Source organism: Callorhinus ursinus, unplaced genomic scaffold (assembly GCF_003265705.2).
Source record: "Callorhinus ursinus isolate GAN/ISIS: 27379988/994484 unplaced genomic scaffold, GSC_fseal_2.0 scaffold15, whole genome shotgun sequence".
NCBI lineage: Eukaryota > Metazoa > Chordata > Mammalia > Carnivora > Otariidae > Callorhinus > Callorhinus ursinus.
Window position 1 is genome coordinate 33,285,067 of NW_027397077.1, and position 17,646 is coordinate 33,302,712.

Below are 17,646 nucleotides of genomic sequence, written 5' to 3' on the forward strand. Positions count from 1 at the left end.
AGTGTAGTGCTCTTAGAATGGGTTCAAACTTAAGTGACCATCAACCTAATATAGACTGTTATATGCATAGATGTTATATATAAATTAATGGTAAGTACAAATTAAAAAAACCTGTAATAGATATGCAAAAAATAAAGAGAAAGGAATCCAAGTATATCACTAAGGAAAGCCATCAAACCACAAGAGAAGAGAGCAAGAGAATAAAGGAAGAGACAAAAACTGCAAAAACAGCTGTAAAAGAAGTAACAAAAACTAAAAAATTACTTTGAATGTAAATGGACTGAATGCTCCAATGGATAAAAGAGCAAGACCCATCTATAGTCTGTCCATAAGAAATTCATTTCAGGCCTAAAGACACATGCAGATTGAAAGTGAAGAAATGGAAAAACATTTATACATTTGTAAGCAAAAAGAAAGCTGGGTAGGAATACTTATATTGGACAAAATTGACTGAAACAAAGACTGTAACAAGAAACAATGACGGACACTATCTAATCATAAAGGGGACAATCAAAAAAGAAGATAAAACTATTATAAATATTTATGCACCCAACATGAGAGCACCCAAATATATAAAGCCACTATTAACAGACATGAAGAAAGAAATCGATAGTAATACAATAATGGCAGGAGACTTTAACATCCCACTTACATCAATGTATGGATCAACCATGCACAAAATCAACAAGGAATCAGTGGCTTTGAATGACACATTAGACCAGATGGATCTAACAGATATATTTAGAACACTTCACCCAAAAATAGAATACAAACTCTTTTTAAGTACACATGGAACATTTTCCAGAATACATCACATGTTAGGCCACAAAACAAGTCTCAACAAATTCAACAAGTTTGCAATTATATCATGCAGCTTTTCTGACCACAGTGCTAGAAATCAATCACAAGAAATTATCTACAAATCACACAAATACATGGAGGTTAAATAATAGGCTACTAAATAATGAATGGGTCAATGAAGAAATCAAAGAGGAAAATTAAAAAAAAACACATGGAGACAACTGAAAATGAAAACACAATGGTCCAAAATCTTTGGGATGCACCAAAAGCTGTTCTACCAGGGAAGAGGACCTACAGGCCTATCTCAAGAAAAAAAAATAAATAAATAAAGCAAACAAACAAACAAAACCCAAACCAAAACAAAAAAAGAAACCTCACTATCACCAATGACCAAACCTAACCTTTCACCTAAAGGAACAAAAAAAAACCCCAAAACCCAAAGCTAACAGAAGGAAGGAAATAATAAATATGAAAGCATAAATAAATGAAATAGAGATTAAAAATCCAATAGAACAGATCCATGACCAGGAGTGGGTTCTTTGAAAAGATTGACAAAATTGATAAACCTTTAGCCACTCATCAAAAAACAGAAAGGGCAGCCCAAATAAAGAGTAGTAACAACTGACCTTACAGAAATGCAAAAGTTTATAAGATACTATTATTAAAAATGATATGCCAACAAATTGGACAACCTATAAGAAGTTCCTAGAAACATATAATCTCCTGAAATTGAATCAAGAAGAAATAGGAAATCCGAACAGACCAATTATTAGTATTTAAATTCAATCAGTAATAAAAAAAAAAAAATCCCAACAAACAAAAGTACAGGACCGGAAGATTTCACAGGTGAATTCTACCAACCCTTAAGAAAGGGTAATACCTATTCTTCTCAAATTATTCCAAAAAATAGAAGAGGAAGGAAAGCTTCCAAATTCATTCTGAAGACAGCACTACATTGATATCAAAACCAGATAAAGACACCACAAAAAAGAGAACTATAGGCCAATATCTGTGATGAGCATAGATGCAAAAGTCCTTAACAAAGTATTAGCAAACGAAATCCAAACATAATTCACCACGATTGAATGGTATTCAGTTCCAGGATTCAAGAGTGGTTTGATATTTGCAAATCAATACATCACATTAACAAAAGAAAGGACAAAAACTATATGATCATTTCAATAGATGCATACAATGCATTTGACAAAATCTAACATCCATTCATTATAGAAACTCTCAACAAAGTAGGTTTAGAGGGAACATACCTCAACATAATAAATGTTACATATGAAAAGCCCACAGCTAACATCATACTCAATATCAAAAAACTGAGAGCTTTTTCACTAAGATCAGGAAAAACACAAGGAAGTCCACTCTATTTTTATTCAACTTAGTACTGGAAGTCCTAGCCATAGCAATTAGACAAGAAAAATAAAAATTGATAAGGAAGAAGTAAAACTTGCACTATTTGTGACATGACACTATATATAGAAAACCCTAAAGACTCCACAAAAAAACTGCTAGAACTGATAAATGAATTCAGAGAAGTCACAGGATACAACATTAATATACTGAAACCTGTTGCATTTCTAGACACTGATAATAAAGTAGCAGAAAGGGGAGTAAGAAAACAATCCCATTTACAATTGCACCAAAAACAATAGAATACATATGAATAAACTTAACCATGGAGGTAAAAGACTTGTACCCTGAAAACTTAAAAACATTAATAAAAGAAATTGAAGATGACATAAACAAATGAAAAGACATTCCATGCTCATGACCTGAGCAAACAAATATTGTTAAAATGTCCTTACTACAAAAGTAAACTACTAATTTAATACAATCTCTATAAAAATACCAACAGCATTTTCCACAAAACTAGAACAAATAATGCTAACATTTGTATGGAACCACAAAAGACCCCAAATAACCAAAGCAATCTTGGAAAAGAAAACAAAACTGGAGATATCACAATCCCAGATTTCAAGATATACTGCAAAACTGTAGTTATCAAAACAGTAGGGTACTGGCACAAAAATAGACACATATATCAATAGAACAGAATAGAGAGTTCAGAAGTAAACCCATGCTTTATGGTCAATTAATCCACAATAAAGGAAGAAAAGTATACAATGGGAAAAAGACAGTTTCTTCAACAAATGGTGTTGGTAAAACTGGACAGCTACATGCAAGAATGAAACTGGACCATTTTCTTATACCATATACCAAAATAAACTCAAAATGTATTAAAGACCTAAATGTGAAACCTGAAACAATAAAATTCCTAGCAGAAAACATAGGCAGCAATCTCTGTGACATCAGCCATAGAAACATTTTTCTAGATATGCCTCCTTTGGCAAAGGAAACAAAAGCAAAATTAAACTATTGTGACTACACCAAAATAAAAAGCTTTTGTGCAGCGAAGGAAATCATCAATAAAACAGAAAGACAACCACTGAATGTGAGAAGATACTTGTAAATGATATATCTAATAAGGGGTTAATAATCAAAAAATAAAAATAATTTATACAACTCAACAACAAAACAAAACCAAACCCACAAATAGTTAAAAAATGGGCAGAGGACATGAATAGACATTTTTCCAAAGAAAACATACAGAAACCAACAGACACATGAAAAGATGCTAAACTTCACTAATCATCAGGGAAATGAAAATCAAAACCACAATGAAATATCACCTCACACCTGTCAGAATGGCTAAAATAAAAAACATATGAAATAACAAGTAGATGGAGAGAACATGGAGAAAAGGAAACCGTCATGCATTGTTGGTGGGAATGAAACCTGGTGTAGCTGCTGTGGAAAACAGTATGGAGATTCCTCAAAATATTAAAATTAAAAATACAATGTGATCCAGTAATTCCACTATTGGGTATTTACTCAAAGAAAACAAAAACACTAATCAGAAAAGATATATCCACCCTTATGTTAACTGTAGCATTACTTACAATAGCTAAGATATGGAAGCAACCCAAGTGTCCATCCATAGATGAATGGATAAAGAAATGGTATAGATCTACAATGGAATATTATTGTCAGAAAAAAAAGAGTGAAATCTTACCATTTACAAGGACATGGATAGATCTAAAAGGATAAAATACTAAGTGAAATAAATTATTCAGGGGAAAACAAATACCATATGATTTCACTCATATGTGGAATTTAAGAAACAAAACAATGAACAAAGGAAAAAAAGCTTAGCAAAAAAACCAGACTTTTTAAAATTTTTTGTTATGTTAATCACCATACATTACATCATTAGTTTTTGATGTAGTGTTCCATGATGCATTGTTTGTGTATAACACCCAGTGCTCCATGCAGAGCGTGCCTCCTTTAGATACCCATCACCAGACTAACCCACCCTCCCACCTCCCTCCCCTCTAGAACCTTCAGTTTGTTTTGCAGAGTCCATCATCTCTCATGGTTCATCTCCCCCTCTGACTTCCCCCACTTCATTCTTTCCCTCCTGCTATCTTCTTCTGTTCTTTTTAACATATATTATATTATTTGTTTCAGAGGTACAGATCTGTGATTCAACAGTCTTGCACAATTCACAGCGCTCACCATAGCACATACCCTCCCCAATGTCTATCACCCAGCCACCCAATCCCTCCCACCCCCCACCACTCCAGCAACCCCCAGTTTGTTTCCTGAGGTTAAGAATTCCTGTCAGTGAGGTCATATGATACATGTCTTTCTCTGATTAACTTATTTAGCTCAGCATAACACCCTCCAGTTCCATCCATGTTGTTGCAAATGGCAAGATCTCATTCCTTTTGATGGCTGCATAATATTCCATTGTATATATATACCACATATTCCTTATCCATTCATCTGTTGATGGACATCTTGGCTCTTTCCACAGTTTGGCTATTGTGGACATTGCTGCTATAAACATCGGGGTGCACATACCTCTTCAGATCCCTACATTTGTATCTTTAGGGTAAATACCCAGTAGTGCAATTGCTGGATCGTATGGTAGCTCTATTTTCAACTTTTTGAGGAACCACCATACTGTTTTCCAGAGGGATTGCACCAGCTTGCATTCCCAACAACAGTGTTGGTTGGTTCCCCTTTCTCCGCATCCCCGCCAACATCTGTCGTTTCCTGACTTGTTATTTTTAGCCATTCTGACGGGTGTGAGGTGATATCTCATTGAGGTTTGGATTTGGATTTCCCTGATGCTGAGCGATGTTGAGCACTTTTTCATGTGTCTGTTGGCCATTTGGATGTTTTCTGCCCATTTCTTGACTGGATCATTTGTTCTTTGGGTGTTGAGTTTGATAAGTTCTTTATAGATTTTGGATACTAGCCCTTTATCTGATATGTCATTTGCAAATATCTTCTCCCATTCCGTTGGTTGTCTTTTGGTTTTGTTGACTTTCTTTTGCTGTGCAAAAGCTTTTTATCTTGATGAAATCCCAATAGTTCATTTTTGCCCTTGCTTCCCTTGCCTTTGGTGATGTTTCTAGGAAGAAGTTGCTGCGGCTGAGGTCGAAGAGGTTGCTACCTGTGTTCTCCTTTAGGATTTTGATGGACTCCTGTCCCACATTTAGGTCTTTCAACCATTTGGAGTCTATTTTTGTGTGTGGTATAAGGAAATGGTCCAGTTTCATTCTTCTGCATGTGGCTGTCCAATTTTCCCAACACCATTTGTTGAAGAGACTGTCTTTTTTTCCATTGGACATTCTTTCCTGCTTTGTCGAAGATGAGTTGACCACAGAGTTCAGGGTCCATTTCTGGGTTCTCTATTCTGTTCCATTGATCTATGTGTCTGTTTTTGTGCCAGTACCATACTGTCTTGATGATGACAGCTTTGTAATAGAGCTGGAGGTCCGGAATTGTGATGCTGCCAGCTTTGCTTTTCTTTTTCAATGTTCCTCTGGCTTTTCGCGGTCTTTTCTGGTTCCATACAAATTTTAGGATTATTTTTTCCATTTCTTTCAAAAAAGTGGATGGTATTTTGATGGGGATTGCACTGAATGTGTAGATTGCTCTAGGTAGCATTGACATCTTCACAATGTTTGTTCTTCCAATCCATGAGCATGGAACGTTTTTCCATTTCTTTGTGTCTTCCTCCATTTCTTTCATGAGTATTTTATAGTTTTCTGAGTACAGATCCTTTGCCTCTTGGGTTAGATTTATTCCTAGGTATCTTATGGTAAAAAAAAGCAGACTCTTAAACATAGAGAACAAACTGGTAGTTAACCAGGGAGGAGGTAGGTGGGGGGATGATTGACACAAGGGAAGAGGATTAAGAATACATTTATTGAGATAAGTACTGAGTAATGTACAGAATTGTTAAATCATTATATTGTCACTTAAAACTAATGTAACATTGTATGCTAATTATACTTGAATGAAAAAAAAGCTATACTTGACAGTCAACACATTCATGCATTCAGTGGTTTGCCAAATCTTTATACTACATTCATACATTAATATGAAAAGGATTGACCTATTTAAAGTATTGTGATTTCAGAGTATATATATCTCTATTATTCAAGTCTTATTTAGTACTCACAATCAAATTTTATGCTTTTCTTTTAACTAGATCTTATATCTTTCTTGTTAAATTTATTTTTAGCTCTTTGAAATTTTGGTCTGTGATGAATGATTTTTTTCCCATTTCAATTTCTAACTGGTTATTGTTAACATAAAGAAAAAACATTGCTTCCTTGTGGTATTTATCTTGAATCTAGCTGCTTTACTGAATTGTCATATTGGTTTTAACAGAATTGTTTATTTGGGAAGTATGTGATCATATCATCTGTGAATAACAAAAAAAAATTTGTCCTTACAAATGTTTGTAATATTTAATGCATTTTGTCTTAATGTATTAATTAGACCTTCCAAAAAGATGTTGAATAATGATGATAATAGTGACTATATCATATTCCTGGTTTTAATAGGAATGCTATCTAGTAAGATATTCACTCTTGATTTTTATTCAATATTGTCATATTTAGGGGGTTTCTTTCTATTCCTATTTTGCTTTCATTTTTTTTCCTTTCCATCAGTTTATTTTCAGATATAAACATCACAGCCTCTCCTTTATTTACTTTAGGCAAATACCAGCTAAATATCATCTTGAAACTTTCTTATTTTAAGGGCAGCTTTATAACTATGGTTTGAAGAGTCAAGGAATGGCACTTGTACCTAGTTTAGAATATAGCTAACTTCAATAACTAATAGGGGGCTGTAATCTCAGAGAGCCTTTTAATGTTTTGATTTATGTTTGGCTTGATTTATGATTATATACTTTATTGGTTTTTTAATTTTTTATTTATTTAAACTAGGTACAGACCTAATATTAAGTAACAATCTACTTCTCACAGTGGCACAGATAGCTCCATGACAAGATATATTTATCAAAATAAAGGAAATGGAAAAACAAGTAATATTCAGCAACATTTAAATAAGGCTTTCCAAAGTGCTAAGATTTCTAAGGGGATAGCAAAATGAAAATACAGTTATTACATCTGTCTTCTGATTCATTTTCAAGTATACTTTCAAGTATGATTAATGGTTTTATAAATACATTTCTCACTTTATCCGTACCAACAAAAGATTTCAAATTAATTCACTATTTCTGACTCCTTCCTTAATGGATTTTTAAAGTCCATGGCAACAAATCAATCCACTGCAGACTCAAATCTGTGAAATGTGATATATTCTTTTATATCCAGAGAGGAATGGGAAGGTGATGCTGTAAATGATACTGCAAAAGTGTTTGGTACCATTTGCCCTAAGCAAGGAAAGTGGCATGGTCATTTCAAGATATTTTATTTCTAATACCAAAAAAAAAGTTATGTTTTTTTATCTTTCCTAGACAATTAATGGGCTCTGGAATATTTAAAAGGCTTAAACATAAATACTGTAAAATTTCAAATAAACGTGTTTTTCATTAAAATTTCTTTCCCCAGATATTTGAGCCTTTAAGAGGGGCAAGATAAGACTGTGTGCACACAGGATATATAAATGGTTCTTAGCTTCAAGAAACCCACACTTACAAAAGAAGGTAACATTGTTACTTGGAAAGACAAAAAATAAGTTGCAAGAAATGCCAACAGAAAAGACATTTCTGAAGACTCACAAGAAAGAAAATTGCAAATATCAAGGGTTGAAAAGTTGTAAGAAAAGACAAATAGATCAATGACACAAACACTACATTGAAAACTAATGATGTAACGTATGGTGGTTAACATAACATAATAAAATAAAATTTAAAAGAATAATAATTCCAAATATAAATAAGAATATGAAATATGACAGAAGAGAGAGGAATAGCAAATCAGTGAGGAAAGGAAGACTCATTCAATAAATGATACCGGGGAAATTTGTTCTTCAGGTGGGAAATTATAAAATTAGATCCCTATTTCACACCATTCCCAGATGGATTAGAATTAGAATTGTCAAATGCAAAATAATTTATAAGAAAATATATTTTGCATATTAGGCTAGAAAACATTTTCTTAGATAAGGCACAAGTGCAAACCATAAAGGTAAACATCAAGCTTGTCTACATTAAAACAAAATTTTTTATATGAAAAAAGCTATCATAAAACAAAGTTAAATGACAAGTTACTGACTAGGAAAGTTACTTTTAACACTGCCAGGCAACTAGTGTTTAATAATCATCATCATCATCATAATGTTGTAAATGAATAGATCATTTAAAGCAAAAACAAGATAACAATATGGTAGTAAAGTTATACAATAAGGTTATACAATAATTATACAATTTATACAATTATAATTATATATATATAATTATACAATTATACAATGCCAGATGCTGTTCAAAGCACCTTATATTAAACTCATTTATAATTATTATACAATAATATACAAAGTTATACAATAATGCCAGATGCTATTCAAAGCACCTTATATTAAACTCATTTAATCCTCACAACAAACTTGTAGGTCCTATTATTTTTCCCATTTTACAGAGGAGGAAACTGAATCATAGGTAGACTGAATGAATCATCCAAGGCCACAAGGCCAGTGAGTGGCAGAATTAGGTTACATAAATACCTCCTACAAATTGAAACAAAAAAAAAGAGAAATAATACAACAGGAAAAAGACAAGGCTGTAGACACATAATTCAAAAAAGGGGAACCTCAAACACATATCAAGACTTGCCCAATTTAACTATTAATGAGAAAATGAAAATTAAAACACTGATACAACTTCTCATCCATCATATTGGCAAAATTTTAAAGTGTGGAAAAGTCAAGTGTTGGTAAAATTATAACAAATTGGATTTTTTTTATATACAGCTGACATCCAGAAGAGTTTAAAAAATTATAAAGTCTCCAACTCAAGAACTATACTTTGGAGATGCTCTCACTTGTATAAGGACAAGAAATACTGTACAAAGATATCCATTAAAGCACTGATTATAGTAATTATAAATGAGAAAAATTACAGTTGTAAAGTTTCAAAAAGATATATTCAACATGAAAAAATGTTTATCTAAATGATAAAAGCACAAAACACTGTGATGTTGCTTGTGACTATAGTTTTATATCTGTCTATCCATCTAGCTAGCTAGCTATCCATGAAAACAGAGTAAAGAATTAAAAAATACATAGGAATCATAGACATAAACTTCGTTAGTTGTTACCTCTAAGAATGGAAAGAGAAGAATAGAAGTGGGGCTTTCCCCCCCATTTCCTATGGAAACAACATATAGGAATCAAAGGTGGAAAATATTAGTACTCATTAAATATGTGTAACAGATGCACAGGGGTCAGTTATATTGCTTTTAGAACTGAACTTTATGTTCTGAATATTTATCAATTAAATTTGTTTTTTTTTCAAATTAATGATACTCTGCTTTTGCACAGTGAAAGAAACCATCAACGAAATCAAAAGTACCTTACTGAATGGGAGAGGGTATCTGCAAATGACATATCCAATAAAGGGTTAATATACAAAATATATAAAGAACTTATACAAGCCAACATTAAAATAATAGTAATAATAATAATAATACAATTAAAAATGGGCAGAGAACCTCAATAAATATTTTTCCAAAGAAGACCTACAGATGGCAACAGTCACATAAAAAGATGCTTAACATCACTAATAATCAGGGAAATGCAAATCAAAACTATAATGAGATATCGCTTTACAACTATCAGAATGGCTAGTATCAAAAAGGCAAGAAATATCAAATGTTGGAGAAGATGTGGAGAAAAGGGAACTCTCGTGCAATGTTGGTGGAAATATAAACTGGTGCAGCCATTTTGGAAAACAGTATGAAGTTTCCTCAAAAAATTTAAAAATATAAAAATACCATATATTCCAGTAATTCCATTACTAAGTATTTACACAAAAAACTAACACACTAATATGAAAAATATACACATGTTTATGCCTAAGGATATGTGCAAAAGATATATATAATGGAATATATGAAATATATAAGATGGAATATTAGTCACACCAAAGAATGAGATCTCACTATTTGTGACAACATGAATTAATGTAGAGGGTATTAGGCTAAGTGAAATAAGTCAGACAAAGACAAATATCACATTTTACTTATATGTGGAACCTAAAACAACAAAATAAACCCTAGGGGGTTTTAAAACAGAATCATAAATACAGAGAACAAACTGGTGGTTGACAGAAGGGAGAAGTTTGGGGGATGGGCAAAATAGGTGAAGAGAATTAAAAGGTACAAACCTTATAAATACTGTAGTAACATTACATGGTGACAGATGATGACACACTTACTGTGGTGAGCATAGCATTATGTATAGAATTGTCCTATCACTATATTGTACACCTGAAACTAATGTAACACTGTATGGCAATTATACATCAATTAAAAATAAAGATACTGTGAAAAGAACAGAAAAAAAGATGCTGTGAAGTAAGAATGGTGAGGGCAGAAAGGGCCATGAAAGTGAAATATTCAATGATTAGTGATTGAAGGAAGAATGTATTTTTCAAAGAGAGTTTTATGGGCAGGAGAAAGGAGAGAGAGTAACCTTCAAATGTTTGAGAAGGTGAAGTCACAAACTCTGATCTATGAGCCCAATTTAGCCAACAGATATGCATATTCAGCCAGAGCAGAACTCTTGGTTAATTTTGTATGTATATAAACATATTTTGGTATATATTCTATTTCATCATAATCCTCACAAACTCCTTATGTCTTCCACCAGGTCATTTTTGTTTATTTACCTTGTTTATGAAAACTTCTGAGTATGAAATCTTGCGAAAGAACGAAATAAGCAGGTAGAATGTTCGATTTGTAACCCAAGAGGATTACCTCTTCATCAGAGAGAGCAGAGAAAGAGAGAAGAAGAGATTTAAAACATTTAAAAAGAGTAATTAAGGCAGGTGAGGCTTTGAATAAGAAAATAAAAAAAGTTGCCCTTGGGTGGCTCAGTCGGTTAAGCGTCCGACTCTTAATTTCAGGTCAGGTCATGATCTATGATCATGAAATCAAACCCCTCATCTGGCTCTGCACTGGGAGTGGAGTCTGCTTAGGATTCTCTCTCTCTTTCTCCCTCTGGCCCGCCCCCCTCTGTCTGTTTCTCTCTCTAAAAACAAAAAAGAAGAAAACAAAATTTTACAAAAAGTTTAGTGAGGATGTAAAAGGAGAAAACACCTGGGTACATTTTGAAACACCACACAAATGGGTCTTTGGTATGGCCATATTGTTAAAAGCATCTTTCCTGAATACTTTGTCCCAATTTCATATTTTCTGCCTCCCGACATCAAGACTTTTTTTTTTTTTTCTGCTTGAAACTTTATCTCATCCACACGTGCAATGTTTATTATTACTTCTTTGACTTCCAGATTTCCTCCTGGACTATACTTTGTACTAGTCTTTCTTGGGCTTCTCTGGGTAAACCCTTTCCTAGTCTCATCTGGAAAGGAACCTGGGGATGGTCCTCTCCTTCATAAAGACAAGATCTGCTTACACAATTTTCTTGAGTGTCTAAGAAGCTATCTTCTCATCAACTCTGGAGAGGTGTCACCAATTTTTCTCTTCAAATCCACTTATTTGTCATCTCCTTCAGAAACTTTTTAAAAAGAAAACTCTGTGTTACCATGTTTGGAAGAATGGCACTGGTGTTAAAATGCTGAATAAGACTGCATCTCCAGAACACTGTAATAACTGATGGATTCAGTCAATTTTGTAAAACCCTCTCCTTTTCTTTATCATTAGGGAAAAACATGTCCAGTCAATTTTATCACCCTGGAATGGTGGATTTGCTATTTCCATTGAACTGAATGACCAATCCAGTGGTTTACTGTTTTTCTCTGGTGAAATAATTAGTTGTTTAATTGAACTGAACAGATTTATAGGTTTCTTGGGCATGCATGCACAAAGCCACAATGAAAATCAATACCTCAATGTGTGACCATATAGACAAAACTATTTGAGAGAAAACTTTTTCACACTTGCAGTTAAGTTTTGGCTAAGTTTCTTATTCTTATGGGGCTTTATTTATACAAATTTAAAGCTAACATATCTCACAACGAGCTGGATATTTTGGAGGACTGGTCAGGAGCATTTTTATAAGGTAGTAGGAGTAGAGGTGCCTGGGTGGCTCAGTCGGTTAAGCGACTGCCTTCGGCTCAGGTCATGCTCCTGGAGTCCCGGGATCGAGTCCCACATCGGGCTCCCTGCTCAGCAGGGAGTCTGCTTCTCCCTCTGACTCTCTTCCCTCTCATGCTCTCTATCTCTCATTCTCTCAAATAAATAAATAAAATCTTTAAGAAAAAAAAAAGGTAGTAGGAGTAGAGTAGTATGGGTATGTGTCACAGGTTTGGTAGAAGAAGTAAGTTTCTTTGGAGAGAAATTGAAGTACCTACATCAAGATTTATAGAGATTTTATATGCAAATATTTTTAATGCAAAACACTGTTTTAGGTACTATCAGTGCCCCTAAGATGAAAATGACAAAGTCCCTACCTTGAGTGAGAATACCAGTTAGGAAACTTTTGTCTACTAGAAACAGAATATACTGTTTGGGCTCAAACAGGTTTAAAAGACAAAGATTTTATCATTGCACATAACTAGAATTCTTGAGAGAGGAGAGTTTTGGTGTGATTTAATAAATGACTTAATTATGACACTACAGACACAGTATTAGAGTAGGCAGTTAGGTTCTAACAAGATATCTGATGGCCAGCAAAGAGGAAGCCATGGCCAGGTATGGTGAGAGTCAGAGGCCTGTTCCAGCAGCATGTCCCAAGCAGCCAGATCAAACCAGACAGGCCCAAGATGGTGGGTGCCATGACAGGAACCCCTGATTAAATAAGGGAGAAAAGGTATGAAACCCTGCTTCCAAGAAATCCCGCCCCCAAGTAATGAATATTCCACCACCCCTAGTTAACAACTGTCAATAGAAGATAGAAACTTGAACCCCAGGGCGCAGCTCACTTGTTCTCGCTCTCTCTTGCTCTAGCTCTCTTGCTTGCTCATGAGTTCCTTCTTTCTCCCTCCTTCCCGCTTTCAACATCCAGATAGTGTACTCTCCTCTTTAATAGACTTTTCCTATTTGTCCCACTCAACCACTGTGTCTGGTCCATCCTTGAATTTTTTCTTGCCACGAGACCAAGAGCCTTCAACAACGTCTTTGGGAGGGGCTAGGTCAAGGCCCCAGAGCCCAAGGTCTCCCCAGTTTACTCGTCAACAACAGCTTCTGGTATACCTCATTCTGATATCCTCAACATGAGATCCACCATAAATTAACTTCCCCTTTTGGTTACAAGGGGACTGTTAGGACAATTATAACTATATGCTATGCTGTTCATACCTAGTATTTGTGAGTGAAAATGTGAATGAGGAGGGAGAGATGGGGGGGTTGGGAGGGAGAGAAACTGGGGTGGGGGAGAAGACAAGAGTACAGAAACACATAGTGAAACACCCCCTTAATTATAGAATATAAGCCTTGCTCTTTCTTTGGGTAGGGCCAATGTAATACAGCCATTCTGGACCAGGAATATATTGCAGCAGGAATGTCAGGCATTGGCTTAGAGGATTCAGTATCTCCACCTTCACATCAAAGAATGCGTGTTTAATGGAAGACCACACAAAGAAAGAAAATTGTGATTTCTGTTAGGAATGAGAAGAAAAGAGTTGGATGTTGGATAGTGAAATGATGACTTATATATTAACTTTACAATTTATTTTTGCATGGTCACAGGCAAGACGGCAAGAGACCTACAAATAATTATAACATAAGACATAATAAGTGGACATCTTCATCAGTCAGTCAAGAGTTGTTGTTGGAGTTGAATCATGTCTTCCATTCCTGAAATAAACCCTTATAATTCTGAATGGGTATATCGTTACCTTCACAAATACTCAATTTGTGAATGCTAGTTTGTACAGATCCCCAAATTCTTCTGGAATTATGTTTTATTTTGGTTTTCTTTTTGTATGTACTCAGAACGTATATTGACCTCTTAAACTTCAATGAAAATTTTTCTCTGATTTACGGCCACTTTCCACAAAGTAGCAAAGGTTTAAATTACTGCAGAGGAATTACCACTGAAGAGAGAACAGTGTAAGTGTGTTGAGATGTTGGTGTCAGGCAGTGAGCTAGAATTACCCATTAGCTACATGACTTGTTCTCACACATCAGTTTGTCTATGTGTTCAATCTGAATATGTGCCTCAGCAAAATTTCAAATCAAAGCATGTCATGGACTATCAGGGTCATCTGCAAACAGTCAAAACCACTTACATTAAATCCATAAATGCCAAGGGTCCTCTATACAAATACAAGCTATTAATAAATTTCATGAAAGATGTGGGAAACAATTATTATGGAAACTTGAAGAAGGAAAATCCCTTCCCAGCAGAGTCACTAGAAATATTAAAGTCAACTGTCAAATATTCATGGCAGATTTAGAGGCTGCTTTTGTATTTTCTGGGTTGATGATTTGATGTGGACAACTAAAACAGTCCACAGCTTTATAATATCTACATTAATTTAAGAAAGGAAAGCAATTCTTGTTCTAAACAATGGCTTTTTCAAAAGGAAATAGAAACATTCAACTACCTTTGTCTTAAAGAAAAAACTGTGCTTCTAAAAGATTCTTTGAAAGTATGAAGAACAGAAGAACAAAGGTGCTATCAAGAAAGTCAGGAAACTGTTTTCAAAATAGATAAACAGATGAAATAGGTCACTTTGCACAACAATCAAATAGCTTGCAAGATACAGTGCATTTGCCCAAGTCACCTGTAAAGCAACAATTCTGAAAAGATGGAGAAGAAAAAGAATTGCCTAGGAATGGTCTCCTGCCTCTCTCCATGGTGCTGCAGGCCAGTGGCTGAAACCCAATGCAGTCTTGAGTACTCACAGTTTAAACCCACAATTCTTTTCCTGGACAGTACAGCTAACCTCATACAGTGATCAAAATGGATAGTTAACATGTCCAACTAAGCAGTTCTACTGCTAGTTCATGCTAGGGGAGTAATAGATTAAGTTAGATTGTAAGCTAGTCACCAAAGGAGAATTACCAATTTTTTAAAGTGTCCTTCAGCCTTGACTTACATGAACTGTGTAACTTTGCAGTAACAAATTAACTTATATTATAATTAACCAGATTTGGTTGGCTCTGTATAAAGAAACAGATATCTCAGACTTCATAATAATTTGAGAAGATTATAATAAAAATATGTGCAGCTATTTGCTCAGAGCACTTAGCAACAGAAGTTACTAGTGCTTAGTTGGCTGTAAATACAAGAGATATGACTTCAACAATCTCTGTATGCTATATGGAACCCATTACTTTGTCTCACTAATACACACTTGAAATATATGAGGTTATTTAAATAAGTTCACTTCTTCTAAAATTAAAAAAAAGCTAGAAGGTGTGAATATTATTAAATGCTCATATCTTTGAATTAATTACTTTAATAAGAGCTTTACCCCTAACATCTAGTTGAGAACCTATCTGCAATGAGGGAATGATGGCCTTGGTGGGGATAAAGAAGAGAATGGGGGCACTCTAGGAGAGCAAGACTGAGTGGGTCAGTGGAGTAGGGGGTACTTTGGGAACCCTGAAAGTTCTTACGATCTATAGACTAGCAAGGAATAGATCAAATGAATTTCCTAAGGTCAATTCTGCATACCCATCACTTAAGAAGATAGGAGACACAAAATGGGGACTCTCAAAACTAATCTTTCTCTTTAAAAATTATTGCTTCCTTCCCTATTGTTAGCTGCCTACGGCTTTATGGATCCAAGCATCAGAGTACCTACTATGTGCCAGATATTCTACATATACCTTACAGATTATTTTATTTAATCCTTAAGACAGCAGTAGGTATATAATCTAGGCTTTACAGACAAGACAACTGAGTAATTTATCTCATACCACTTAACGTGAAATGACAGAAATCTAATGTGAACCCAAGTTTTGTGACTTTAAAGACAATGTCCTTAATAGATGTAATATTTTCTCTGGGTTCCTAGTTCACATTCAATCTGACCTTCTTAGGGGGCTATGATTTTGGCTCATCTTAATTACTTCTCTATCCTGAAGGCTCCTTTATTCTGGAAGTTCTTTATTATTTTCTGATCACAATTTTCTGATTATTTTTTTCTCTGTGACCAATCTTTTTTGGCTAAGAACTCAAAGTCCGCTGTGTCAGCCTGTCTCCAGTAACCTTGGCTAAGAGTGGCCCAAAGGAAAAATGAAGCTCCCAAGTCCTTGATCTGAAAGAGAAATCAAGTAAAGAGGGAAGAAGGGAAAGAAAAGGGAGGTTGATGGATCAACTACCATCAACCTCTTATTTTTAAAATTAAACTTAAGGTTAATAGGTACTAATATGGAAGAATCTTTGCAAGTCAGCACTATACCATGATCTTCAGGTAAATTACTTAATTTCTCTGACCCAATCACTTAACAAATTATATTTAAGGCCTATTTTGGACAAAATTGATATATTCCTTGTTCTCAAAGGACCTACAATCTACAAAACAGTGTATAATAATCAAACTCTTGAAGAGTTACTGTGAAAATTAACAGCCTAATGCTCATAATAAGGGACATTTGTTTAAAATCTGTTTGCTTCGGTTTTTAGGAGCAAGATGGCAGAGGAGTAGGAGACCTAAATTTCATCTGGTCCCAGGAATTCAGCTAGATAGGGATCAAACCAGTCTGAACACCTATGAACTAAACAGGAGATCGAAGAAAAGAATAGCAGAAACTCTCTGAACAGAAAAGTGACCACTTTCTGGAAGGTAGGACGTGCAGAGAGGTGAATCAATGGAACAGAATAGAGAGCCCAGAAATGGACCCTCAACCCTATGGTCAACTCATCTTTGACAAAGCAGGAAAGGATGTCCAATGGACAAAAGACAGTCTCTTCAACAAATGGTGTTGGGAAAATTGGACAGCCACATGCAGAAGAATGAAAGTAGACCATTTCCTTACACCACACACAAAAATAGACTCAAAAATGGTTGAAAGACCTAAAAGTGAGACAGGAGTCCATCAACATTCTAAATGAGAACACAGGCAGCAACCTCTTCGAGCTCAGCCACAGCAACTTCTTCCTAGAAACATCGCCAAAGGCAAGGGAAGCAAGGGCAAAAATGAACTATTGGGATTTCATCAAGATAAAAAGCTTTTGCACAGCAAAAGAAAGAGTCAACAAAACCAAAGTTAACTGACAGAATGGGAGAAGATATTTGCAAATGACATATCAGATAAAGGGCTAGTATCCAAAATCTATAAAGAACTTACCAAACTCAACACCCAAAGAACAAATGATCCAATCAAGAAATGGGCAGAAGACATGAACACACATTTAAAAAAATTTAAATTT